Below are 26,616 nucleotides of genomic sequence, written 5' to 3' on the forward strand. Positions count from 1 at the left end.
CCACCCTTTACACTGAAGGAGGAGACCTCTCAAAATCACCCCCGACAGACTTTGGGAACATTTCTTCTAATAGGGACTTATTTTCCTCTTTTATTTGGTGGTTTAATTAAAAAAGTACTCTGCTTCTCTATAAATTCTGCCCATGTATTAGTACTCTACTATTCTAAAGACTTTATTTACATTCCCTCAGTACTCCTAACAACAAAAATGTAGATTTCATCGCCCCCATTTTATAGATAGGGGGAAACCACAAAAGGGAAAGTTGCCTATGGTCACACAGTTGTTATACAGAAGAACCCAGGCCTTGATCTCACATGTTTAGCCACTACCCTATATTTTCTCTTTATACTAAACACAGTCCTTCTTATGATAGAAACCTATCTCCAGGTTGAACTTGCTCATCAATCTTTGGGTATGCTGTTCTGCTAGTTAAGAATTACATAACTCTTGGGGTGCCTGGGTGGCTCAGTCGGTGAAGCATCTGACTCTTGATTTCAGTTCAAGTCATGATCTCACGGTTCGTGAGTTTGAGCCCTGCATAGGGCTCTGCGCTGACAGTGTGGAACCTGCTTGGTAGTCTCTATCAGTCCCTCTCTCTCTGCCCCTCCCATGTTCTCCCTTTCTCTCTCTCTCTTAAATAAATAAACTTAAAAAAAAAGAATTCACATAACTCTTCTATTATCCAGCCACATCTCTCTGAATTGCATACATAAATGTCTTAAGAGACTTTTAAAGATATCTCCTTTAAAATCAAGATATACAATGTCTATGACAGTCTTCTGCCATTCAAGTTTTATAAAGCCTTCAAAAAAGAATTGAGATTGGTTTGGCCCTTTTTTAAAAAAAAATCAACTTGTTATTGAAATATAACAAGGAAACTTGCACATAATAAGTATGTGTTGAATTCTGAATTTTCATAAAGTGAGTATACCTGGATAACTACCACTAAAATAAAGAAATAAAACATTGCCAGTGTCTATGGGCTGTGTACCCAAGGACTGCCTGTCCGTGGCCTATGAAAAGACCTAGCACCAAGGCTATGCTTACTAATAGACACTAGGGTACTGATTAAGCATGCTATACTAGCTCTTGGAAGCATTTAGACTGTGGAATACTGGGAGGATTGGCCAGTTGGTAGTGGATTGGGAAATGAGGCACAAATCATAGTCACAGCAGATATGTTATAAAAGGTAGGACAGGTGGGCCATAGGGAGAGAATCCAGTCCCTGACTTGCCTTGGATCCTGAACAACTTCAATCCATGTGTGTCCTTAAAATAAATCCTCTTTTTCTTAAGGTGCCCTGTTTCCTTGCAATCAGAAGATACTCACGTCAAAAACGTAAACCGGGAAGAATCCCCAACCCCATCATTTCAATTCCCAACTCTGACCATTTGGTAGTGGCTGCTGAGAAAACTGCGTGGAAAATGGGAAAGACTGTGTTCAATGGAAAAGAGTCTTCTGGTATCTGTTATGCTGTTTTGGGGTAGGATGGGAGGAAGGCAGGGACGGTGCCACGTACTTGCCATTCCTGCCCTTAGCCAGTGTCATGAAGAAATCAAGACATGGAAAAAATTGAGCAACTAATCACCGTATTATGCTGGATATTTCCCCTTTAATAAATATCCTTTCGTTAACTGTTCCCCTCACCCTACTCTGTATCTCAGGCACAACACTTTTAATTGCCAGAATCTCTTGAGGATATAAAAAAGATAAAACACATCTGACAAACTAGATATCACTGCGTAAGATTGTTTATAGCCTAACCAATCATATAGGCACCTTCACAGAACAGAGAGGATTTCTCTTACTGCTCTGATGAGGCTACACTACATAGGGGGAAAAACAATTCTTTTCCCTTTAGGAAAAGCACATAAGGATTAAGGTTACATTGACTGAAAATAATTCATTAACGTCCTAAACTGTATGCCAACTTCAGGTTTGCAAGAGCATGAGCTGGAAAGATATGCTTACAAAGGTACTGATGAAGGTATTCATAACAAGAAGAGAGGCCTTTTGAAATTCATATTTCAGGACCATTTAATCACTATTCATATCCCCAATGGCTAATCAGTGTATTATGTCAGCCAATCAGCTTTTTAGAGCACCTGTGGTTGTGAGCCATCCCTGGGCCAGTTTTCCCAATTATAGAAGAAAAGTACAAATAAATGCAATGACCATGTGTTTGCTTTTGTGAACTGTTGCCCTTTTTGGGGATCTTTAAGTCTATCTTTATTTTTTTTAATACTTATTTTTGAGAGAGGGAGAGTAGAGACAGAGTGCACGAGGAGGGGAGGGGCAGAGAGAGAGGGGATAGAGGATCCGAAGTGGGGTTCTGCGCTGATAGCAGAGAGCCTGGTTTGGGGCTCAAACTCACAAACTGTGAGATCATGACCTGAGCCAAAGTCGGATGCTCAACCGACTGAGCCACTCAGGTGCCCTAAATGTATCTTTCTTTATGAGCTATGAAAGTATCATATTTCAAACCAGCAAATAATTTTCTTATTTGTCTGCTCAGGGAATGTGGTAAGCCAGCGACAGCTCAGCCATCCCTGACCAATCGGAGTTCACAAAGTTTAATTTGCACAGCTATTCCAGAAGAACTGGAAAAGTGTTAAAAACTAGTTTGTCTTTAACTTTGGCTCTGTTATAAAAAGTTAGGTCAACAAAATTATGTTCTAAAATACCTGCTTATTAAAGAGTTCTGAGAGAAGGATATTCCTTTGGACCTAAAAGGAGCTGGCTAAAATCAACAGCACTCAATACCAGCAACAAGCCTTTGGGGAAACTTCATGATTTCTCAGCATAGGCTGAGGAACCAGCCAAGATACTGGTCCAAACCCCCTGGAGCTGAGGAATAGCCCCCACCTGGTAGTGAGCCTACAGCTAAGGATGAAGGTGGGTCCCACATGGACATTCCGTTGGACTGAAGTGGGCTTCTTCATACTTGTGTGAATGCTTGAGACACATCCAAGTACACATCATTAAAGTCTATAAATCCTAAGCATGAACATAAAGCCTCAACCTTTCCCTTCTCATGACTTTCATGCCCCTATCCTGGAAGGAATCCAATCCAACCTTTAATATCATTCTGTGTTTCTTCCCTGCCCTGCTTCCTGTCTCCAAATGTGGGCATTTCCTAAGGGTTACACCTCTGCCCCCTGTCCTCTACATACTCCATCCTTCAGTTTTATTCACTTTCAAGTCTTCCTTTTTGACTTCTGTGTAGATAATTCCGTGGATGCACACTCTAGCCTGACCTTTCTTCCTAGTTCTAGGCCCATGTCCCAATTGCCTGCTAGATATTTCCTTACCTCAAACTCAATATATAAAATTTGGTTCATTATTTTTCCTCTTGACTTCCCCATGTCTTTTAATGGTACCAACTTGCCACTTGCATTCAGACTCAAAAGCACAGTGTCATTGTAATCTTCTCTCTGACTTTTAACATCCAGTGTCTCAACTTCTTCAAAATGGTTTTGGATTTGTTTTTTAAAGTTTATTTATTTATCTTGAGAGAGAGAGAGAGAGAGAGACAGCAAGCATGGGTGTTTGTGTGTGCGGGGTGGGGGGGAAGGCAGAGGAAGAGAGAGAGAGAGAGAGAGAGAGAGAGAGAGAGAATCTCAAACAGGTTCCATGCTGTCTGTGTAGAGCCCACATGGGGCTCAATCTTACAAACTGTGAGATCATGACCTGAACCAAGATCAAGAGTCAGATGCTTAACCAACTGAGACACCCAGGCTCCCCCCTTTTTTTTTTTTGCAGCTACTCTTTCCTTCCTATTCCTAATATCACTATCTTAGTTCATCCTGTTATTTCCTTAATTCTTTTTTCTTTTTTGAGAGAGAGAGAGCAGGGGAAGGGCCAAGAGAGAGAGGGAGAGAGAGAATCCCAAGCAGGCTTCACGCCCAGCACAGAGCCCAGCATGGGGCCCGATCCCATGATCTGTGAGATCACGACCTGAGCAGAAATTAAGAGTCTGATGCTTAACTGACTGAGCCACCTAGGTGCCCTTATTTCCTTAATTCCAAATTGCCTACATTTTTAGGATGTTTCATACCTAAAAGCAAGATTTATCTTATAATCAATGTGTGCATTTCATGTAGAATTATTTTTATTACAAACTCTGTTATGTCAATAGTGTCTTGGAATTAGGAAAACATGGCATCTTAGACCTAAATTACTGTGCCTCTACCTGCTCACCCAGCCTGTGTTCCCTTGCTTTTGTAATCTGTCCTGCACATTACCGCCTGGTCAATCCCCCCTTAAAGGACTGCTTTCATGAAGTCATTTCTTTGCTTAAGAAAAACTTCAGTGGCTCCCCATTCCCTGCTAGGCAAGGTGTGCCTAGGACATCAACTTTGGCTTTGAAGGTCCCCCAGAATCACACCCTGACCTCTTCCTGCAACCCACATTTTGTCCTACCCAAATCCTTTTGTCCTGAACAGATCCTTCTCTGCCTCACTTTGTGTCATTGCCCACAATGAGAAGGCCATCATCCCTCCTGCTACTTACATGCCTACTCATGCTTCAGGTCCTATCTCTGTTTTAAAACCTAATCGCTGGGCGCCTGGGTGGCTCAGTTGGTTAGGCATCCGACTTCGGCCCAGGTCATGATCTCGCAGTTCGTGAGTTCGAGCCCCGCGTCGGGCTCTGTGCTGACCGCTTGGAGCCTGGAGCCTGTTTCGGATTCTGTGTCTCCCTCTCTCTCTGCCCCTCCCCTGCTCATGCTCACACTCTGTCTCTGTCAAAAATAAATAAACTTAAAAAAAAAAAACAAATTTAAAAAAAATAAAAAAAATAAATAAATAAAACCTAATCGGAACACCCTATCCCAAAATAATCTCTTCTTCTTCTTCTAAATGCCTGTAGCATTTGTCTTGATTACTCATTTCACACTTAATTACCTGGTATCTTTGAATGTATATATTTATGACTGTAAAATAATGGATCTGATCTTTTATAAGGAACCTAAGAAAATCGGTCACTTTAGTTACTCACTCTCTATGTCCTATTTTTCTCATCAGATCAGAAATTCCTTGAAGTTTGTTCTGTTGGGTATGTTTGTCTCCCTGATAGTTCCTTGAACCATGACTTATGTAAGAAATGCAATCTGGGGGGTGCCCGGGTGAGCTTCCGACTTCAGCTCAGGTCATGATCTCATGGTTCGTGAGTTCAAGCCCCGCATCGGGCTCTGTGCTTATAGCTCGGAGCCTGGAGCCTGCTTCAGATTCTGAGTCTCCCTCTCTCTGCCCCTCCCCACCTTGCGCTATTTCTCTCTCTCTCTCTCTCTCTCAAAAATACATAAACGTTAAAAAAAAAAACCTTTTAAAAGAAATACAATCTGGGGCGCCTGGGTGGCTCAGTCAGTTAGGTGTCCAACTCTTGATTTAGGCTCAGGTCATGATCTCACAGTCATCAGGCTGTGCGGTGATGACATGAAGCCTTCTTGGGATTCTCTCTCCCTCTCTCTCTGCCCCTCCTCCACTCGTGGGTGCACCCATACACGCACTCTTTCTCCCTCTCACAAAATAAAGAAATAAACATTTTAAAAAAGAAATACAATCTAATAAGCATTGAGTGAAATGGGGGGATCCTATCTCTTATCAAAGAGTCATTGCCAGTCAGCTGGCTGGCTCAGTCGGTACAGCATGTGACTCTTGATCTTAGAGTTGTAAGTTTGAGCCCTATGTTGGGTGTAAAGATTACTTGAAAGAAATAAAATCTTAAAAAAAAAAAAAAAAGTCGTTGCCATCCCTGTTCCTTTCTCTATGGCTAGTCCATGTCACTTGGATTCAACTTCCCCATCTCCCCTCCTCCAGCACCCAAGCTTATGATCTTACTAGTACAGCACCGATGCTCGGACTTTACAGGGGATTCAGTGTAAAAAAGCATGGTGAGTTGAAGAGCAGGGGAAACTTAATGGTGTTATACGCTGGATGTGGAGGCAGAAAGCAACGAGATGCAGCTAAGATATGGGGTAAAGCCAGGTCAGCGAGGGCCTTGTAGGATGTCTTGCTGAGGAGGTCAGCCTTTCTTTCTCCTCGCTAGAACGGGCAGGTTTTGTAAATCAGGGGAGTGATGTGAACAGATTTGCTTAATTACAATTGTGGAAGATGGGTCAGGAAGAGGGGGAAGGACTAGAAGAAGGCAGACCAGTCAGGAATCCTATTTCAGGACCCGAATTAAGGTGGTGGTGTGGGAATTAAGAGGATGGAATCAAAAGAATGTGAAGAAAGCACGGACCGAACTTGATGGCAGAGATGAGATGGGAGGCCTGATGATGTAAGAGAACGACTGAGGTTTCTATTTCAAGCAGCTGGGTGGCCAGCAGAGCCGTCTGAAACAGAGAAGGAACAGGTTCTGGGATGGGCTGGAGGCGGTGATAAGATAGGATCTCTGATTTGGATATGTTGAATTTACAGTGCCTAAAGGGCATTTTCCTTTGATTGGGGACCTGGAGAATGATATGGGTCAGAGATACCTATTGTGATACGCATAATTCATCCAACAAAATTCGAATCTATTTTGAAATACACCGCCCCCGGCACACTCTTAGCCCAAGGCACCCAACTACATTTCTTGTTTTACCTGTTTCGCCAGACGTTTTTAATGCCCCTGATGCCCAGCCCAGTTTGTTATACTTTTACTCCTGGCCGGTTCAGCTCGCTTTTTCTAATATTCTACATATAACAGTTTTTTGTTGTTTTTTTTTTTTCAAGGAAGAAATGTATATTGTAGAGTGCATTTCTTTTTGAAAAGGTCAGTATTTTTAATTTATTCATATTTTTTTTAATTTTTTTTATTTTTTAATATATGAAATTTACTGTCAAATTGGTTTCCATACAACACCCAGTGCTCATCCCAAAAGGTGCCCTCCTCAATACCCATCACCCACCCTGCCCTCCCTCCCACCCCCCATCAACCCTCAGTTTGTTCTCAGTTTTTAACAGTCTCTTATGCTTTGGCTCTCTCCCACTCTAACCTCTTTTTTTTTTTTTTTTCCTTCCCCTCCCCCATGGGTTTCTGTTACGTTTCTCAGGATCCACATAAGAGTGAAACCATATGGTATCTGTCTTTCTCTGTATGGCTTATTTCACTTAGCATAACACTCTCCAGTTCCATCCATGTTGCTACAAAAGGCCATATTTCATTTTTTCTCATTGCCACGTAGTATTCCATTGTGTATATAAACCACAATTTCTTTATCCATTCATCAGTTGATGGACATTTAGGCTCTTTCCATAATTTGGCTATTGTTGAGAGTGCTGCTATACATATAACAGTTTTCTAAGTCCTAGAGGATTAGACTCTTAGACATTATCAGGGTATAAAACTCTGTGGAGACCCAGAGACTTCAGTGTGTTGTGTGCTATGTCAAACATTCAGTGGTGTTTTCCTGGCCAGTTCCCTCTTTGCCCACTCATTTTTTCCGATTGTCCGGGCCCTTAGTCTTTTCTGCCCTTCGGCGGCCCTTCTCTTAACCCCTTCTTTACACTTGTGGTCACTGCCTCATTCTTCCAACTTTGTGCTTCCCAGGCTTCCATGACACCTGATTTCCTGCCCACCCGCAACCTCTCTGGCTGCTATCCTTCCTCAAACCGCTAACCCCCAAAGCCCTATGGAATTCCCTTCTTAGCTTACATTCATCTCACTTCCCTATACACCTAAGGTGACCTCATCCACCTACATGGCCTCACAAACTAGCATTTTAAGTTTTTGCTAAATGTGAACCTCCAGCCCGGTCTTCTCAGTCCAAACCCAAATAACCAACTCCTTTCAGGACATCTGCGTTTGGCTGTGTTCCACCGGCACTTCAAATCCACTTGCCCAAAAGAAAGTCTCTTCTCCTCCATAAACTTGGGCTTTCTGTACTCTAATTCTCCGTGAAGGGTATCATCCTCCACCCAGTAACTGGGAGGCTTCTTCGACTCCTGCCCCATTAGCTCTCAAATTCACTCTGTCATGAAATCCTATTAATTTTACATTTTAGACGGGCATCTTTCGAGAAGAGAGCATGGTGTGGTTGAACATAATAAGGGGGGGACAATAATATGTAAAGGAGGCTAGCGTGACAGGAGAAAAGTTTTGTTGAGGAATACTGGAAAATATGGGTGTAGTATTAAGGGGAAGAGTATCTTGAAAGGGAGCTTAGAAACTACATAAAGTATTTCAGAGTTGATGTGGTTGTAGAACCACCAGACATTAGGCAGATGGGTGAAATGGTAATTTCAAGGCACATCAAAAAAAAAATCAGTTCCATGAAAAATGGGAGTCAGAACAACCATTACCTTTGTAACTAAAGACAACCATTTCTTAGATTTCATTGAAGACATGACTAGGAAAAAAAAAAAAAAAAAACCTAAGAAGTTCCAACTCAGAACTCAGAAAATCTGACCTTGAGCCTAAACATAAGTGCAACTGCTACAAAAAAATAAAGATAATAAATTCTCAGTGAGGAAGGCAAATTGAAATTAGGCATTAATGATACATAGCTGGAAGTCGACTGTGTTGACAATAATTGCAAGAATGATGTTATTTGATTGAAAACTGCTCATAAACCATTCCTTAACTGTAGACGATCTTTATTTTTTTTAAATATTTTATTCTTTTAAGTAATCTCTATACCCAATGTAGAGCTTGAATTCCCAGCCCTGAGACCAAGAATCGCATGCTTTACAGACTCAATCATCCAGGTGCCCCTATGTGATCTTAAAAACAAACTAATATATATATATATATATATATATATATATATATATATATATAGTTGTTGTTGTTGTTGTTTAATCACCAAATTGAAATGTGATGATAATTCCTAAAATATCTGGATTTCCATACACCTCAATAAAAAATTGAAGTTAAATAAGTTACATTATAATATACTACAGTATATGACATAGATATATTTTGATAAACATGGTAATTTCCATTATCATTGGATACTAATTAACTCAGAGTAAACACACTCTTCTCCCCCATGTGGTTAGTCAAAAGTTAAATAATTGGGGGAGAAAGGAGTATCAGCTGGGCCCCTCTATGCATCATGTACCAAAAACAAAGGAGAAAGTAAAAATAGTTGCAACAAACATCACACTTTGGGAAATAAACTGCATTTATGAAGCAGAGTTTCATAAAGTAAAAGCAAACCCACTTTATCTGATGAAGACATTAGGAATCTGAGGGAAAGAGTTCATTTTCAGCTCAGTTTAGAAATGCTAAGGAGACTGGGGATTTCAGCACAGTAACTGAGAAATAAATAGGAACCACAGAATGACTAACCTGAGTTAGCAGTAAAAAGAAGACATTAGAAAAAAAAAAAAAAAAGATGGCTGGGACAGACTTAAAACCAAAGCTCTCCTCTTCTTCCTTGTAATGTCCTCATTTTTTCTGACTGCAATTTTCATGATGAAGCTCTATCCAATTGCCAAATTACTTACATGAGGTCCTTGAAAACATAACTTCCAGTGAGGATACACATTGATTTCCATCCCGGAGCAAAAAGCTTTGTAGCACAAGCTCTGGACCTGGTGTTGTTCAAATTAATGAACAGGGCAGCTGTTTGTTCTCTTGGCTTAGCTGCCACAGAACAGTCATTAATAGGCATCTGAACTACAGACTAAATCTTGAGCCCCGCCTCTCTGAAAAGGAAGACCAAAAAAAAAAAAAAAAAAAAAAAAAAAAAAGATTCTAAATTCTTCCTGTATTCCTGGACAGTAGCTTGAAAGTATGAGAACAGTCAGTGTCTGTTACTTCTCTGTCTCTACCATTTGATTCTAGGTTCCACTAGAAAAAGTATTTTCTTCTGAGTTTATTGAAGGTAGAAACAAAAATCTATCAGAATCCCAACTGATGTACTTCTTGAGCAAAGGAATAAAGCAAAGAACTTAAACTAAAGTTAAATTAAAACTAAAATAATTTAAAAATTTAATTGAAACATTAAACTAAAATTCAAGGAGGGTTTCAAGGTTTTTAATAGTCACAGACCTCAACAGATTTAGAATCCTTAGTTTTAGGAGATTGAAGGAAAAATCAGTACTGTTACATTTTATTTAAGCTAGTTAGAATAGAAAATTATTGCAACATTTTATCAAGGATGTACCTTGCACTTTTGGTGCTCAGGGACCCTTGCAGCCAGATTGGTGGCAAAGGGTATAGGCTGATCATCTGCTTATTTCCATTTCATTGGTGTGTGTTCATTTGAACACATCACCAGCCTAGCCTTATCTACTACACAACTTTACATTCTACTTTGGAATACTTTATATCGCTGTTTTTAAAACCAATGAACAGGGGTGCCGGGGTGGCTCAGCCAATTGGGCTTCCAACTTCAGCTCAGGCCACGATCTCATGGTTTGTGAGTTCGAGCCTCGTGTCAGACTCTGTGCTGACAACTCAGAGCCTGGAGCCTGCTTCAGACTCTGTGTCTTCCTCTCTCTCTGTCCTTCCCCTGCTCATACTCTGTCTCTCTCAAAAATAAATAAGCATTTATTTTTAGTTGGTTCAGTCGGTTAAGCGGCTGACTTCAGCTCAGGTCATGATCTCGCAGTCTGTGAGTTCGAGCCCTGCCATCAGCACAGAGCCTGGAGCCTGCTTCCAATTCTGTGTCTCCCTCTCTCTCTGGCCCTCCCCTGCTTGCTCTCTGTCTCTGTCTCTGTCTCTCCCAAAGATAATAAACATTTAAAAAATTTTTAAAATAAACATTTAAAAAAATTTTTTTAAAAAACAATGAACAGTGGGAAGCATATACACTAGCATAGGCTAGCACATTTACTGAACCAGTGCAAGCTAGCACAAATCAAAAATGAAATTGGTTTTAGGGCGCCTGGGTGGCTCAGTCGGTTAAGCCTCCTACTTCGGCTCAGGTCATGATCTCACGGTTTGTGAGTTCGAGCCCCGCATCGGGCTCAGTACTGTCAGCTTGGAGCCTGGAGTCTGCTTCGGATTCTGCGTCTCCTTCTCTCTCTGCCCCTCCCCCACTTGTGTTCTGTCTCTCTCTGTCTCTCAAAATTAAATAAATGTAAAAAAAAAAATTAAAAAAAAAGAAATTGGTTTAAAGACTCCCAATCAAACAAATAAGATCAGAAATGAAATAGAAGAAATAACAACCAATACCACAGAACTACAAAAGATTATAAGAGACTATTAAAAAAAAAAACTTTTTTAGAGAGACTATTACGAAAAATTATACACCAACAAATTGGAAAATCTAGAAGAAATACAGAAATCCCTAGAAACATATAACCTCCCAAAACTGAATCAGGAAGACACCAAAAATTCAAACAGATCAATTAGCAATGAAATAGAATTAGTAATCAAAAAACTATCAACAAACTAAAGTCCATGACCAGATGGCTTCAGACATGAATTCTACCAAACATTTAAAGAAGAGTTAATACCTTTTCTTCCCAAACGATTCCAAAAGATAGAGAGAAAGGAAAGGTCCCAAATTCATTCTACAAGGCTGGCATTACCTTAATAGCAAAACCAGACGAAGACGCTACAAAAAAAGAAAACTATAGATGAACACAGATGCAAAAGTCCTCATCAAAATATTAGCAAACTGAATCCAATGATACATTAAAAAAATCATTCACCATGATCGAGTGGGATTTATTCCCAGGATGCAAGGCTGGTTCAATATTCACAAATCAACCAATGTGATACACCACATTAACAAGAGGAAGAATAAAAACCATATAACCATTTCAGTAGATGCAGAAAAAGCCTTTGACAAAGTACAATATCTACCATAAGAAAAACTCACAACAAAGTAGGATTAGAGAGAACATAGCTCAACATAATAAAGGCCATATATGAAAGACCCACAGCTAACATCATTCTCAGTGGGTAACAAGAGAACTTTCCCCCTAAGATCAGGAACAAGACAAGGATATCCACTCTTACCACTTTTATTCAGCATAGTACTGAAAATCCTAGTCAGAGTAATCAGACAACAAAAAGAAATAAAAGGCATCCAAATTGGTGAGGAAGAAGTAAAGCTCTCACTATTTGCAGATGACATGATACCATATATGGAAAATCCTGAAGATGCCACCAAAAACCACTAGAACTGGTAAATGAATTCAGTGAAGTTGCAGGATACAAAATCACCGTAAGAAATGTGTTGCATTCGGGGTGCCTGGGTGGCTCAGTAGGTTGAGTGTCAGACTTCGGCTCAGGTCACGATCTCACGGGTCGTGAGTTTGAGCCCCATGTCGGGCTCTGTGCTGACAGCTCAGAGCCTGGAGCCTGCCTCAGATTCTGTGTCTCCCTCTTGTTCTGCCCCTCCCCCCCACTCTCTCTCTCTCTCAAACATAAATAAACATTTTTTTAAAAATTAAAAAAAAAGAAATGTGTTGCATTCCTACACACTAATGATGAAGCAGCAGAAAGTGAAATTAAGAAAACAGTCCCATTTACAATTGAACCAAAAACAATAAAAATATCTAGAAATAAACTTAACAAAAGAGGTGAAAGACCTATACTCTGAAAACTATAGTAACACTGATGAAAGAAATGCAAGACAATGCAAAGAAATGGAAAGACCTTCCATGCTCATGAGTTGGAAGAACAAATATTGTTGCAATGTCAATATTATCCAAGGCAATCTACACGTTTAATGCAATGCCTATCAAAATACCCACTGTTCACAAAACTAGAACAAATAATCTTAAAATTTGTATGGAACCACAAAAGACCCCAAATAGCTAAAGCAATCATGTAAAAGAACAGAACTGTAAGCAACACAATCCCAGATTTCAAGATACACTACAAAGCTGTAGTAAGCACAACAGTATGTATTGGCAGAAAAATAGACACATAAATCAATGGAACAGAATAGAGAGTCCAGAAATAAACCCGTGATTATATGGTCAATTAATCTATGACAAAGGAGGCAAGAATAAACAATGGGGAAAAGGTAGTCCTTCAACAAATAGTGCTAGAAAACTGGACAGCTACAAGCAAAAGAATGAAACTACCACTTTCTTATACCACACACAAAAATAAACTCAAAATGGATTAAGGACCTAAATATGAAACTTGAAACCATAAAATTTCTAGAAGAAAACATAGGGAGTAATCTCTTCGACATTGGCAATAGAAACATTTTTCTAGATATGTCTCCTTTGGCAAGGGAAACAAAAGCAAAATTAAACTGTTGGGACTACACCAAAGTAGAAAGCTTTTGTGCAGTGAAGGAAACTATCAATAAAACAAAAAGGCAACCTACTGAATGGGAGAAAATGTTTACAAATGCTATATCCAATAAGGGGTTAATATTCAAAAAATAGAAAGAACTTACACAGCACCAAAAAAAAAAAAAAATCCAAATAATCCAGTTAAAAATGGGCAGGAGACACTAACAGTAGACATTTTTCCAAAGACATACGATGGCCAATAGACACATGAAAAGATGCTCAACATCACTCATCATCAGGGAAATGCAAGTCAAAACCACAATCCAATATCTCACATCTGTCAGAATGGCTAAAATCAAAAACACAAGAAATAGCAAGTGTTGGCGAGGATGTGGAGATAAACGAACTCTTGTGCACTGTTGGTGGGAATGCAAGCCGGTGCAGCCAACAAAAATAATGAAAAAAAGTTTGCAGAAAAAAATGAGGTGAAGAACTTACAGATATGAAAACAATCTATAAAACTACAGTAATTATAACAATGCAGTACTGGAGTGGGAATTTATTTATCTAATAAATTAATGAAAGAGGATAGAGTCCAAAAATTTATCTGTGTACTCATGGGATTTTAGCATATGGTAAAGGCAGAATTTCTAAATAGTGGGAAAATGAAAGAGTATTCAGAAAGAGGAGCACCTGGGTGGCTCAGTTGGTTAATCATCCAACTTTGGCTCAGGTCATGATCTCGGGGTTCATGAGTTCGAGCCCCACATCAGGCTTTGTGCTGACAGCTCAGAGCCTGGAGCCTGCTTCGGATTCTGTGCATCTTCCTCTCTCTCTGCCCCTCCCCTGCTCACACTGTCTGTCTCTCTCAAAAATAAACATTAAAAAAAGAAAGAAAGAAATAGTACTGGCACAATAAAAGAGCCACAAGAACAAAAAATGAAGTGAATTCCTACCCCATACCATACTCAGAAATAAATCCAGACTGATTCAAGACCTACATTATGGAAGCACTAAAAGAAAACACAGGGCAGTATCTTTGTAACCATGGGATGAAAAAGAATCAGTATTCATAAGCAAAAACAGATTTTATTAAATAGAAATTCAAAACTCCTCATAGTAAATGACTAGAAAACACATCTGTAACATATACCATAGACAATGCTTAACTGTAATATATAGAATTTCTATAAATACAGGATTAAAAATAAGGCTAATAGACAAAAAAGAGTAGAAACACAGATAATTCTTAGAAGAAGAAACACAAATATTCCAGTAAATATTTGATGGGGTACCTAAGTGGTTTAGTCGGTTAAGCTTCCAACTCTTGATTTTGTCTGAGGTTGTGATCCCAGGGTCATGGGATCCAACCCCAAGTCAGGCTTCATGTTGACCCTACTTAAGATTCCTTCTCTCTCCCTCTGCCCCTCTCCCGTGCTTGTACTCTCTCTCTCTCCGAAATAAAATTAAAAGAATAAAAATAATTGAAAAAACTTAAAAAAAAAAAACTAACAAAACCCACAAATATTCAAGTAAATACTTGAAAAGATCTTCAACCTCACTAGTTCTCAGGGAAACATAAATGAAAAAAAAGACAGAGTAATTATCTTTTGCCTATCAAATCTTCCAAAGCTAAATTGATTTGGGGACACCTACGTGGCTTAGTTAGTGGATCATTCAACTCTTGATTTCAGCTCAAGTCATGGTTCCAAGGGCTTGGGATTGAGCACCCCATCAGGCTCTGGGCTGAGCATGGAGCCTGCATAAGATTCTTTCTCTCTCCTTCTGCCCCTCTTCTCTACTCATGTGGTCTCTCTAAAATAAAAAATAAAATGAAATAAAACGATTCGATAATATATAATGATGGCAATGATGTTGGCAGAACAAGAACTTTCATTCTCTGCTAAGAGTATAAATGGTTGCATCCTTCCTGGGGAACAATTTGGCAATATCTATCCATTTTTTTTTAAAGTTCATTTATTTATTTTGAGAGAGAGAGAGAGAGAGAGCGCACGCGTGCATGCTTGAGCAGGGGAGGGGCAGAGAGAGGAGAGAGAGAATTCCGAGCTGGCTCCTTGCTGTCATCGCGGAGCACGACGAGGGGATCGAACTCACCAACCATGAGATCTTGACCTGAGCTGAAACCAAAAGTCCATCAATTAGCCAGCTGAGCTACCTAAGCACCTCATCATCTAGCGGTATTTTTAATTTTAATATATATACTATTTGATTAATCACTGCCACTTCTACTCATCCATTACACCTATGTACCTGCAAATGCATACAAAGATACTTGTACAATCATGATCATTGTACCTTTTAAATAAACTGGAGATACCCTAAATAACTCTAATAAGAGACTAGGTAAATAAATGTAGAATATCCATACTATAAAATACCATGTAATTGTTAAAAGGAACACGTATGTCTGCACAGTGAAGGAAACAATCAGCAAAACTAAAAGGCAACTGACAGAATGGGAGAAGATATTTGCAAATGACATATCAGATAAAGGGTTAGTATCCAAAATCTATAAAGAACTTATCAAACTCAACACCCAAAAAATGAATAATCCAGGGGCGCCTGGGTGGCTCAGTCGGTTGAATGTCCAACATCGGCTCAGGTCATGATCTCGCGGTCCGTGAGTTCGAGCCCTGCATCTGGCTCTGTGCTGACGGCTGAGAGCCTGGATCCTGCTTCTGCCTCTGTGTCTCCCTCTCTCTCTGGCCCTCCCCCGTTCATGCTCTGTCTCTCTCTGTCTCAAAAATAAATAAACATTTTAAAAAAATGAATAATCCAGTGAAGAAATGGGCAAAGACATGAATAGACACTTCTCCAAAGAAGACATCCAGATGGCCAACCAACACATGAAAGTATGCTCCACATCACTCATCATCCGGGAAATACAAATCAAAACCACATTGAGATACCACCTCACACCTGTCAGAATGGCTAACATTAACAACTCAGTCAACAATAGATGTTGGCGAGGGTGAGGAGAAAGGAGCTCTTTTGCACTGCTGATGGGAATGCAGCCACTCTGGAAAACAATATGGAGGTTCCTCAAAAAATTAAAAATAGAACTTCCCTACGACCCAACAATTGCACTACTAGGTATTTATCCAAGGGATACAGGTGTGCTATTTCGAAGGGATACATGCACCCCCATGTTTATAGCAGCGCTATCAACAATAGCCAAAGTATGGAAAGAGCCCAAATGTCCATCGATGGATGAATGGATAAAGAAGATGTGGTATACATATACAATAGAGTATTACTCAGCAATCAAAAAGAATGATTTTGCCGTTTGCGACTACGTGGATGGAACTAGAGGGTATCATGCTAAACGAAATTAGTCAGTCAGAGAAAGACAAATATCATATGACTTCACTCATATGAGGACTTTAAGAGACAAAACAGATGAACATAAGGGAAGGGAAGCAAAAATAATATAAAAACAGAGAGGGGAACAAAACATAAGAGACTCTTAAATATGGAGAACAAACAGAGGGTTACTGGAGGGGTGTGGGAGGGGGGATGGACTAAATGGGTAAGGGGCATTAGGGAATCTACTCCTGAAATCATTGTTGCACTACATGCTAACTTGGATGTAAATTAAAAAATAAATTAATTAATCTGAAAAAAAAAAAAGGAACACACGTGGAACACTTCTAGGACACACTGTTAAATGAAAAAGGAGTATCAGGGATGCCTGGGTAGCTCAGTCGGATAAGCATTAGACTTTCGATCTCAGCTCAGGTCTTTATCTCAGGGGCATGAGTTCAAGCCCCAAATTAGGCTTTATACCGGGCATGCAGCCTACTTGAAAAGAAAAGGAAAGAAAAGATAAGGAAAGAAAAGAAAAAAGAACATCAAAACTATATGAATAGTATGATCCCATGTATGTAAAAAAGAAATCTAAACTATATTCTATAAACTTGATAGTCATGTATACATATGTCAATAACTACTGTAGTCACGAAGTCACATTTTATTTCCAAAGCAATGTAACATTCAAAAAAGCACAATTCAAATAGGATTTCCAGTCTTCATTTAAACTTATTATAGATTTATAAAATTCAGATAGTCTTTACTATTTAATTATTTTAGTATTATGATACACTCGACTATTCTTTTTCCTCTCTTTTTTGCTTTTCCATATAAATTTTAGGATCAACTTGTGAAGTTTCATGAGAAACCCAACTGGGATTTTTTTTTGGCTTAATTAATTTTTAAGTTTTTTCTGTCCCTGTATACTGAAAGCTCTTTGATGAAAAGAGGCCATGTCTGTCTTGTTCTCACTGTGCTCCTAGCACCGAACCCAGTGCCTGAAGTACAGTAAGTACTCAATAAATATTTGTAGAATGCTTGGATGGATGAATGAATGAATGACCTATAATAGCATAATTACTCAACATAAAATGTTTTGCGGGAGTTTAAATTTTTATCTTCACTGTATAGTTAATTACAGGAAGAAGTTTTAGTCTATAGTTAAATAATTTACTGGTTTGTAAACAAGAGAAATGTACTTCTCACAGTTCTGGGACTGAAAGTCTGAGCTCAGGGTACCAACATAGCTACGTTCTGGTGAAAGCCAGCACTGTCCTAATTCTTCTAATCCCTGAGGGCCCCACCCTCACGATCTCATCTAATCCGAACTACCTCCCGAAGGTCCCATCTCCTACCATCACGTTTGGGGGGGTGCGGTTTCAACATATGAGTTTTGGGGGAGACACAAACATTTGGTCTCTAAGAATGCCTCATAAGATGGGCCCCCTTCTCCCCTGCCCCGTCAACATGGGGAGGCTATAGGAGTGAAATAAATGATATGGCACAGTTAGGCAGAAGAAGGCTGGAGCTGAATTTCTCAGAAATTCATCAAAGAATTCATCAAAGATTTCTTTGATGAAATTTCTCAAGCTCTTTGATAAAAGAGGCCATGTCTGTCTTGTTCTCACTGCGCTCCTAGCACCTAACCCAGTGCCTGAAGTTCTCATCTTTCTCATCTACTCTTGACTCACGGTCGTTCTCAAGGGATGCAGTTCCATCCCCAAGGGGGTATATTTTTAAAATGGAGCTGGGAGGGCCTGGGTGGCTCATTCAGTTAAGCATCTGACTCTTGGTTTGGGCTCAGGTCATGATCTTACGGTTCATGGGATTGAGGCTCGTGTCGGGCTCCGCGCTGACCGTGTGGAGCCTGCTTGGGATTCTCTCTCTCCCTGTCTCTGCCCCTCCGCTGTGCATGCTTGCACACACTCTCTCCCTCTCTCTGTCTCTCTCAAAATAAATAAATAAACTTAAAACAATGTGTGTGGAGGAGGGGTGTTATTTTCCACTGTCACAAGGGGGAGTGGGTGCTTTTGGTTTTCACTGGGTGAGAACTTTTGTCAATGCCAGAAACTCTCTTGCCCAACAAGAAATTTTCCTGTCCCAAAAGGCAGGACCATTCCCACTGGGAAATTCTGCTGAAGTATTACGCCCACTCTGTTTTCACCACATGTAGAAAGCTTAAGGAATTTGTACTTATATAGAAAATAACAGAATTGTCTTCTGCCATTTCGTCGGGACATTCAAGGGTGTCATGCCTCACGAGTCTCCCCCCCTCCAGGCACAGAAATTCCTAGTTAACCATTATATGTTGACAGATTATGAAGCAAGCCATGGTTTGAATTTAAAAGCAGTGTTGCAATCAGAGAAACCAGCTAGGCCACCAAAGAGGATTTTTAAATAACTCAATTTTTTTTTCTTACATTTGCCAAAAATGACTAAGGGTATACAAAACCCTCAGCAACACTCTTCCATTAAATCTCCACACTTCATTCCCAACTATTTCCTCACATCCAGTCTGTTCCTCTTCACTTACCTAAAACCTCTCGGGGAAAAAAAGTCCTCCTCTCCCCTCCCTCCTTTTCCAGTCTCTGTCACGAAGGCTCAGCCGTGAGGGCTAAAACTGAAAGAATGTTCTCGTCGCTGGCTTGCAGGCTGGGGTCTGCGAGTCAGATGGCTCAGCTGTGAACAGAGTAACTCTCCTACATCTGCCCTTTGGTCTCTCTGATTATCAAGTACACACAAGGCTGAGGATGAGCCCGACTGGGTAAAGATACAACAAGCCACTTTTGGGGGGCCAGCTCCCCTGGTCTTCGTCCCACACACCAGAAAGGACAATACAGAAGCCAGCTGGCTGCTTCTGTAGAGAGGTAGGACACCCGCTTTTGAAGACCCCATTCTGGGCTGTAGCTGAGCAGTTTAATGCTCTGAAGGTCTATTTTGAGGGGACTGAGGCAGAAGGCCCCTCACCGCATCAGAACCTAGAAGGTCTTAAGAAATCATGTCACCAGGGGCGCCTGAGTGGCTCAGTTGGTTAAGTGTCCCACTCTCGGTTTTGGCTCAGGTCATGATCTCAGAGTATCGTGGGCTTGAGCCCGGCGTCGGGCTCTGTGCTGGCAGTGTGGAAACTGCTTGGGATCCTCTCCCTCTCTCTCTCTGCCCCTCCTCCACTCACCCTGTCTCTGTCTCTCTCAAAATAAATAAATAAAGCTTAAAAAAAAAAAAAAAGAAATCATGTCAAGATATCCTCCCAGAGAAGTTGGGGAGGGGAGAGATGGCCCACAAGCCTCCCATCCCCTCATGTTAAGGTGCCTTTAAACATAAACACACATAAAACAAGGTTTTCTATTGATCCATTGACAAAAACGTTGTGACCAGAGACGTGCAGGAACATAACCTTACATTTCCCTTGGGAGCAATAGTATTCACTGATTCAGTATCCACAGCCACCTCATAGAACATGACTACTGCAAGTAACGAGAACAGGCTACATTATTGTGAATATAGGGGTATAGTTTGGGCTTCACACACAGCCCTGGCAAGTGTCTCAGGGCCCCTCTCCCTTCCCCAGGGTCCCCAGACCATACTTTGAGAACCACCGCTCGGGGTATGCTATGGCACTTCCGGTAGACTGTAAACTCCATTAGGGTTGGCCACAGCCGTTTTCTTCATCTTTGTGCTTCCAAAATCTTGTATAATGCCAGGCACATAGTAGACACTCAGCAAGTAGGTAAATAGTGAGTTCAATGAAAGTGAGATAATTTCTGCTATAATTACCCCCATGATTTCTGATATAAAAGGGGGTAAGAGTGCTAAAAAAAAAAAAAAATGCTGAGAAAGACAAGAATGGTCTCTTTGGTGCTGAAGGTCAGTTCAGTCTTAATCTTCATGATTTTATGTCTAGCGTAGATTATTTGATTGATCCAAAGTAAATAAACATGGGGCGCCTGGGTGGCTCAATCGGTTGAGCGTCCAACTTCAGCTCAGGTCATGATCTCACGGTTCCTGGTTTGAGCCCTGCGTCCGGCTCTGTGCTGACAGCTCAGAGCCTGGAGCCTGCTTCGGATTCTGTGTTTCCCTCTCTGCCCCTCCCCTGTTCACGCTCTGTCTCTCTTTGTCTCTCAAAAATAAATAAAACATTAAACAAAAATTTTAAGTAATTAAACACATTTTGGATTATTTAAAGTGACAACTATATCAAAGATATAAAAGAGAATTTTTTTTTTTAAAGAAAATCAGATGTGGAGAGAGTATACTCTCCCATCCTCAAAGAGTATAATAAATTGATAAATAAATACAAATCTCTACTGATGAAATATCTTGATTATTGAAGTGAGTGGATTTTACAGTGTGAAGTTTTTTTCATGATGCAGGATTTGAAATGAGGCCTGCCTTTATATTTTTCCAGCGGCTGTGGTAACGGTTATGTAAATTTTAACTATTCTAGTTTGGAAAACATACCCTCATTGTTCCCTATCTTTTCTTATACAAACATGCCTGAGCATCGGGTCTGAGGTTTTCATGAAAGAACAATCTCTGACTCCATGGGTGGAAGTCAGCCCATGCCTTACTTTCGTTTGGTACCTGGCTTCTTCCTCAGCAAAGGCCAACAGGTGAAGTGCACATTCCAAAGAGGCTCTACAGTTCCATTGGTCCCGCTGCCCCACACGGGGGTGTGGGGTGTGCTCTTACCCATGGAGACCGAGGAGCAGGCACCTCGCGGATTCCTGGGCCTTGGTGGCCGCGGGCCGCGTTTCCGGAGAGGTGAGAGGGTGGGAAATGACTGAGCTGACAGTAAACCTATGGAGGGTAGGACTTCTGGGGGCATCAGGAGCAGACACACAACACACGTTTGCTGACTTGAGACGGTGACAGCGTGGGGGCCCAAGGCCGAGCAGAGAGCCTGAAAGACACCATCCGCACTATGTCCCAGGAGACGGGCAGTCTGTGAGGCCTGAGGCGGGCAGGCTTGCAGGGCTGGGTGGACAGGAGGTTCGAGGGCACTAGAGGCGAAGGGTCCTGACGTAGGATGGGGGCCTGGACTCAAACCACCCAAGTAGCAGAAGCCGGGAGTAGGAGGGAAGGACTGCTTCTAGCCTTTTCTCACAGGTGGGCAAGTGTGCACGTGATGGACCACAGCAGAGAGGTGGGCGAGAGGGAGCCTCTGGCTATTTCCCGGTGGCATTCGTTTCCTATGGCAGCCAACAAGTTACCACAAACTGGGGGCTTAAAACGACGACAAGTATTCCCTCATGGTTCTGGAGGTCAGGAGTCCAAAATGGAGGTGCCGGCAGGGCCACGCCCCCTCCGGAGGTTCGAGGGGAGATTCCTTTGCCTCTTCCAGCTTCTGGGGGCTGTAGATGTGCCTTGGTTTCTTTGGCTGTGGCCACGTCACGCTCACCTCTTGTGCATCTTCACATGACCTTTTCTTCTTCCGTCTTTCGTAAGGATGCTTGTCATTGGATTCGGGGTTTATGTCGGAGGACCCAGGATGTTCTCATCCCAAGATACATAATTACACCTGCAAAGGTTCTTTTTTATCAGTAAGGTAACACTTACTCACTGGTTCCCAGGGTTTGACGTGGACATATCTTTTGAGGGGGTGTGATGGTTAATTTCATGTGTCAGCCTGGCTGGGCCATGGTGCCCAGATATGTGGCCAAAAATTATTCTGGATATTTCTGTGAGGGTGTTTTTGCATGAGATTTACATTTAAATCAGTGGACTTTGAGTAAAGCAGACTGTCTTCCACGATGTGGGTGGGCCTCATCCGATCAGTTGAAGGTCTGAATGGAACAAAAGGCTGACTTCCACCAAGCAGGAGGGAATTCTGCCAGCAGATGGCCTTTAGACTTCATCTACAATATTGGCTCTTCCTGGGCCTCCAGCCTAACTGCCTTTGGACTCAAACAACAACTCTTTACTGAGTCTCCAGCCTCTCAGCCCCTCCCATTGGGGAGGTTTTGGACTTGCCAAGCCTCCACGATCATGTGATCCAATTCATGAAAATAAACGTCTTTAGATATGTATCTATCCGTATATTGTGTATCGGCTCTGTTTCTCTGGAGAACCCTGACTAATCCAGGGGACTACCACTAGATGTACTACACCAATATCCCTTCTGTGACACTGCTTCTCAGACCCGAATAGGCACGTGATTTTGCTCAAGTGCAGATTCTGATTCAGTAGATGTGGAATGAGGCCCAGGATTCCCCATTTCTAACAAGCTTCCGGGTGCTACTGGTCAGGGTGACCAATGTGTCCCAGGACTATCCCAGTTTTAGCGCTGAAATGTCCTTGTCCCCTTGTCCCTCAGCCCCAAGCCAACCGAGTTGGTTGACGACCCTAATACTGGTCCAACGGACCGCACTGTAAGCAGTAAGGAGCTAGAGATCCCTGTGAAGGGGGGACTGTGAAACTTTGAGGCCCTTCAAATATGGGGATGAGTGTAAAAGTATCTTGCCACAGGTAAATCCCTAAGTAGTTCCCAGCATGAGGAGCCATGGGTGGTTGCAAACCTACTGAAGGCTTTCCTTTTCCAGTGCTTGTATTTCTTTTAATTTTCTATCATATCAAGATGAAAGTTTCAGGGGCGCCTGGGTGGCTCAGTCGGTTAAGCGGCCGACTTCGGCTCAGGTCACGATCTCGCGGTCCGTGAGTTCGAGCCCCGCGTCGGGCTCTGTGCTGACAGCTCGGAGCCTGGAGCCTGTTTCAGATTCTGTGTCTCCCTCTCTCTGACCCTCCCCTGTTCATGCTCTGTCTCGCTCTGTCTCAAAAATAAATAAAAACGTTAAAAAAAAAAATTTAAAGATGAAAGTTTCAGTCAGCGTGATTTCTTATCACATCCCCCACAGTGGCCTCACCAACGACTTTGTGGAGACAGAGAACCTCCCAAGGAAACTCCCTCATGCTTCCTCCCCTAAGCTGAATGTTTTCTAAACACTGACTCACCCTCTTCTCTGTGCCTGGCAGAGAGTAAAAGGAGCCAGGCGGAGGGGTCAGCCAGAGCTGTGTTTGAATTCTGCCTCTGCCATTTGTAGTTGCTTGATCTTGGGCTTTTCTAAGGTTGATGATACTTCCGAAGGGAGAATATTCAGAAGACTGTTGCCAGGTCGAAGGGGACCTCTATGCAAAATGCACACCCAGCACCTGACACTCAGTGACACTGAGTGTCACTCAGTGAGCTCCTTCCTCTCCCCAGGCCCGGGCAGAATGGGACACAGGCGCTCGTGGGTGGAGGGCAATGGGAGAGACCGTGTGTCTCAGTCTGATGACTGCCCTATCTGCTTGTAATATTGTTTTACTTTTATTTTTCCTGAAATCAACTTTAAATCAACTCTTTTTTTTTTTTCTTTACTTAACCTTGTACTAGCGAATAATATTTGTGACATCATGGGTTTAACTAATTATATATTTTTCCAACGCACAGATCTTTAAAAGATATGGAGTGACTTTTATGCTTTCCATAGGATTACCATGCCAGTTAATAGATTTTTTTCCCAATACAAATGATAATGAATACATGTAGCCATTCATTTAGCAGATAGTAGAGTTAGAACAGCCTGGCACAAATCTAGGCTCTCAAGCACCCATGCTGAGGCAGTCGGCCCCAGACCCCCCTTGTTCCTGGGACTAAGATCCATGACTTGCCACACTGGTTAGGAGGGTCTGTTATGTGTTTACCAAGAAGCCCAGACAGAGTGCACTCGATCCCAGGCCTTGGGTGGGAGGCTTTCTTGCATTCAAGTTTATTTATTATTATTATTTTTTAAAGGAATCACGACACCCCATGTGGGGCTCCAACTCACAACCCTGAGATCAAGAGTTGCACGCTCTACTGACAGAGCCAGCCAGGCGCTTCCGGGAGGCTTTCTTTTGCCCTTCCACTGCCGCGATGCAGTGGAACGGAGGGAAGTTGAAAGGGCTGGGGGCTGGAAGGTCTATTTGAAGGCCTGAGCATCTTGTTCTTACTTTCTCATCTAAGTCTTCCTTATAGGTAAGGACAATCGACTCAAGCCTGCTGTGTGGGTTTGGCCATCTTCTGGGTGTGTGTGTTCCTCTCTCTCTCTTTGCCTTCAGTTCCTCTTTCGGGGCCGTTGCAGAGTAAATTGGCTCAGGGCCACGGCGACAGGGTAAGCAAGCCACACTTACCCTCTTATCTTTTCCTCAGGGTCCTACATCCTTCTCATAACATTGCTTGGGGCTCCAGGTCCATGCGCTGAGATGCCAAGGTTCGGATATGGGGGTGGTTTGGGAGATGCCAGCTCTATGCGAGGCCAAGAGCTCCACCCGGCTTTGTCTGACTGTCAGATGTGCGTGCTGCTTCAACACAACAGACTCTCACCTCAGTCTGATTTTCCAAGGCTCCTCCTTCACTGGGACTGGGGCTTGCTCAATCATCCCCCTGGTCTTTTGCCTTTTCAGTCCCCTCCTCTCCTGACAGGCCTTCCTGTCTGTGTACCAACGTGTCTCTCTAGGACAAAAACAAACACAATCAACCCAAACCAGTTCTCGATACTGTAGCCACTTTGCATGGGGGAGGGGCATCTCCTTCCTTCCTCTCGTGACATAATATTGTGAGAACAGGTTACACTTAGGGTTTCCACTCGCCAGCCACCCGCTCTTCCTTAACTTGTCCAGTCTGCCTTCAGGCCCCACCGCTCTCCTGAAACCGCCATCTGAAAAGTCAGCACCCTTGTCCACCTCGGCAGCCCGTGATGGCGCATTGACCCTCCTTTGGCTGTGGCACCGGGGGGGCCTTGTGTGGCTCCTTTTCAAGGCTTTTCCTGACTCATCTTCTGCCCCCCACCCCGGATGAGGGCAGCCAGGGGGCTGTTTTCTGGTCCCTTTCCCTGTCTCCCTGCACTCATCAACTCCCTCAGAGCAGCTCTGGCCAAGCTGCCCTTCCACACAGTGTACCTTCAGCCTTCATGAGACATTTTCTCTCTCATGTTCCATTCTCATGCCCCCTCAGAGCCCAGAACTAAAAATAGAAATGTTGAAAGCCACGTGACAAGGCCTCTGAGAAGGTCATTAGGAAAAACCAGGGGTTTCAGAAAGGAAGCATGATCCACGGGGAGTCAGGTGGTTCAGAAGAACAAGAAGATTCATAACGAATGAGACATAGCAGACCAGCCGCCTTGTTTTCTGTTGACAGGAAGCAAACTAGTCAGCTGCCTGGGGCACTGTGTAGACAGGGGCCTCTGGTTCCACATGGGTGTCAGTCTGAGCCGGTCAGGATAGACTCACTGTCAGGAGGGAGACCCGGGGGTCAGGTGAGAGTGAAGTAAGACTTGTGGGTGGGACTTAGGGAGAAGGAAAAGCCCCTGAGGCACCGTGACCATGTCAGAGTGACCCGAGACTCAGGTAAGGTCAGGAAAACAAAGGCCTGAGGAGTGTTCCTGTGACAGCCCGTGGGCAGCCCCCTCCCCTGCTGCTATTCCAGGCTCCTTCAGCACCCTGTAGCCCACCTAGTGCTCTCTGCCGAGACCTGGAGGCCCTTACACGCACTCCTTTTTATCAGACGGTGGCAGAAACCTCTTTCAAAGACATCAGCGGCTTCTCTGCCAGCGGGGAAACAGGTGTCCTGGGGAGGGGTGACAGGTGTTTTCCTAGAGCTGTACTCACGTGTTGCTGGAATGTGAGCCCCAGGTCCTCCCAATGACTTGGGCAGAGCTGCCACAGTGTAATGAGGGGGTTGGGGCGCCTGGGTGGCTCAGTCCGTTGAGTGTCCGACTTCGGCTCAGGTCATGATCTCGCGGTCTGTGAGTTCGAGCCCCGCGTCGGGCTCTGTGCTGACAGCTCGGAGCCCGGAGCCTGCTTCAGATTCTGTGTCTCCCTCTCTCTCTGACCCTCCCCTGCTCATACTCTGTCTCTCTCTGTCAAAAATAAAATAAACATTAAAAAAAATTAAAAAAAAAAAAAAAGAAGAAGCAGGCGGGCCACCCCGTCCACCCCATTACAGCAGTGGTTCCCAGAGCCAGAGAGGACGGGTCGGCTTCAGGCAAAACTAGGCAGGAACCCACCCCCCAGGCTCTAATTTATTATCAACAGGTGTTTGTTGTGAAGTTGCAGCACCTGTAACACACTGGTCTGGGCCAGTGTGTGTGTGTGTGTGTGTGTGTGTGTGTGTGTGTGTGTGTGTGTGTG

The 26,616-nt window shown here is 42.6% G+C and overlaps 1 protein-coding gene across 2 annotated transcripts in view; it reads right to left on the minus strand.

Moving 5' to 3' along the window:
- Window positions 1-26,583, minus strand: part of GNE (glucosamine (UDP-N-acetyl)-2-epimerase/N-acetylmannosamine kinase) — a 71,176-nt gene extending 44,593 nt beyond the window's left edge. The window contains exons 1-2 of one of the 2 annotated variants that reach the window (XM_049626357.1): window positions 26,095-26,583; window positions 24,619-24,940 (exon numbers count right to left, since the gene is read on the minus strand). The gene's annotated coding sequence lies outside the window, so the exon portion shown is untranslated. The remainder of the gene's footprint in view (window positions 1-24,618; window positions 24,941-26,094) is intronic. The other variant, XM_049626382.1, reaches the window with a different exon arrangement.
- Between the last annotated feature and the right edge of the window lie 33 nt (window positions 26,584-26,616).

This window comes from Panthera uncia, chromosome D4 (genome assembly GCF_023721935.1).
Source record: "Panthera uncia isolate 11264 chromosome D4, Puncia_PCG_1.0, whole genome shotgun sequence".
In the NCBI taxonomy this organism is placed as follows: domain Eukaryota; kingdom Metazoa; phylum Chordata; class Mammalia; order Carnivora; family Felidae; genus Panthera; species Panthera uncia.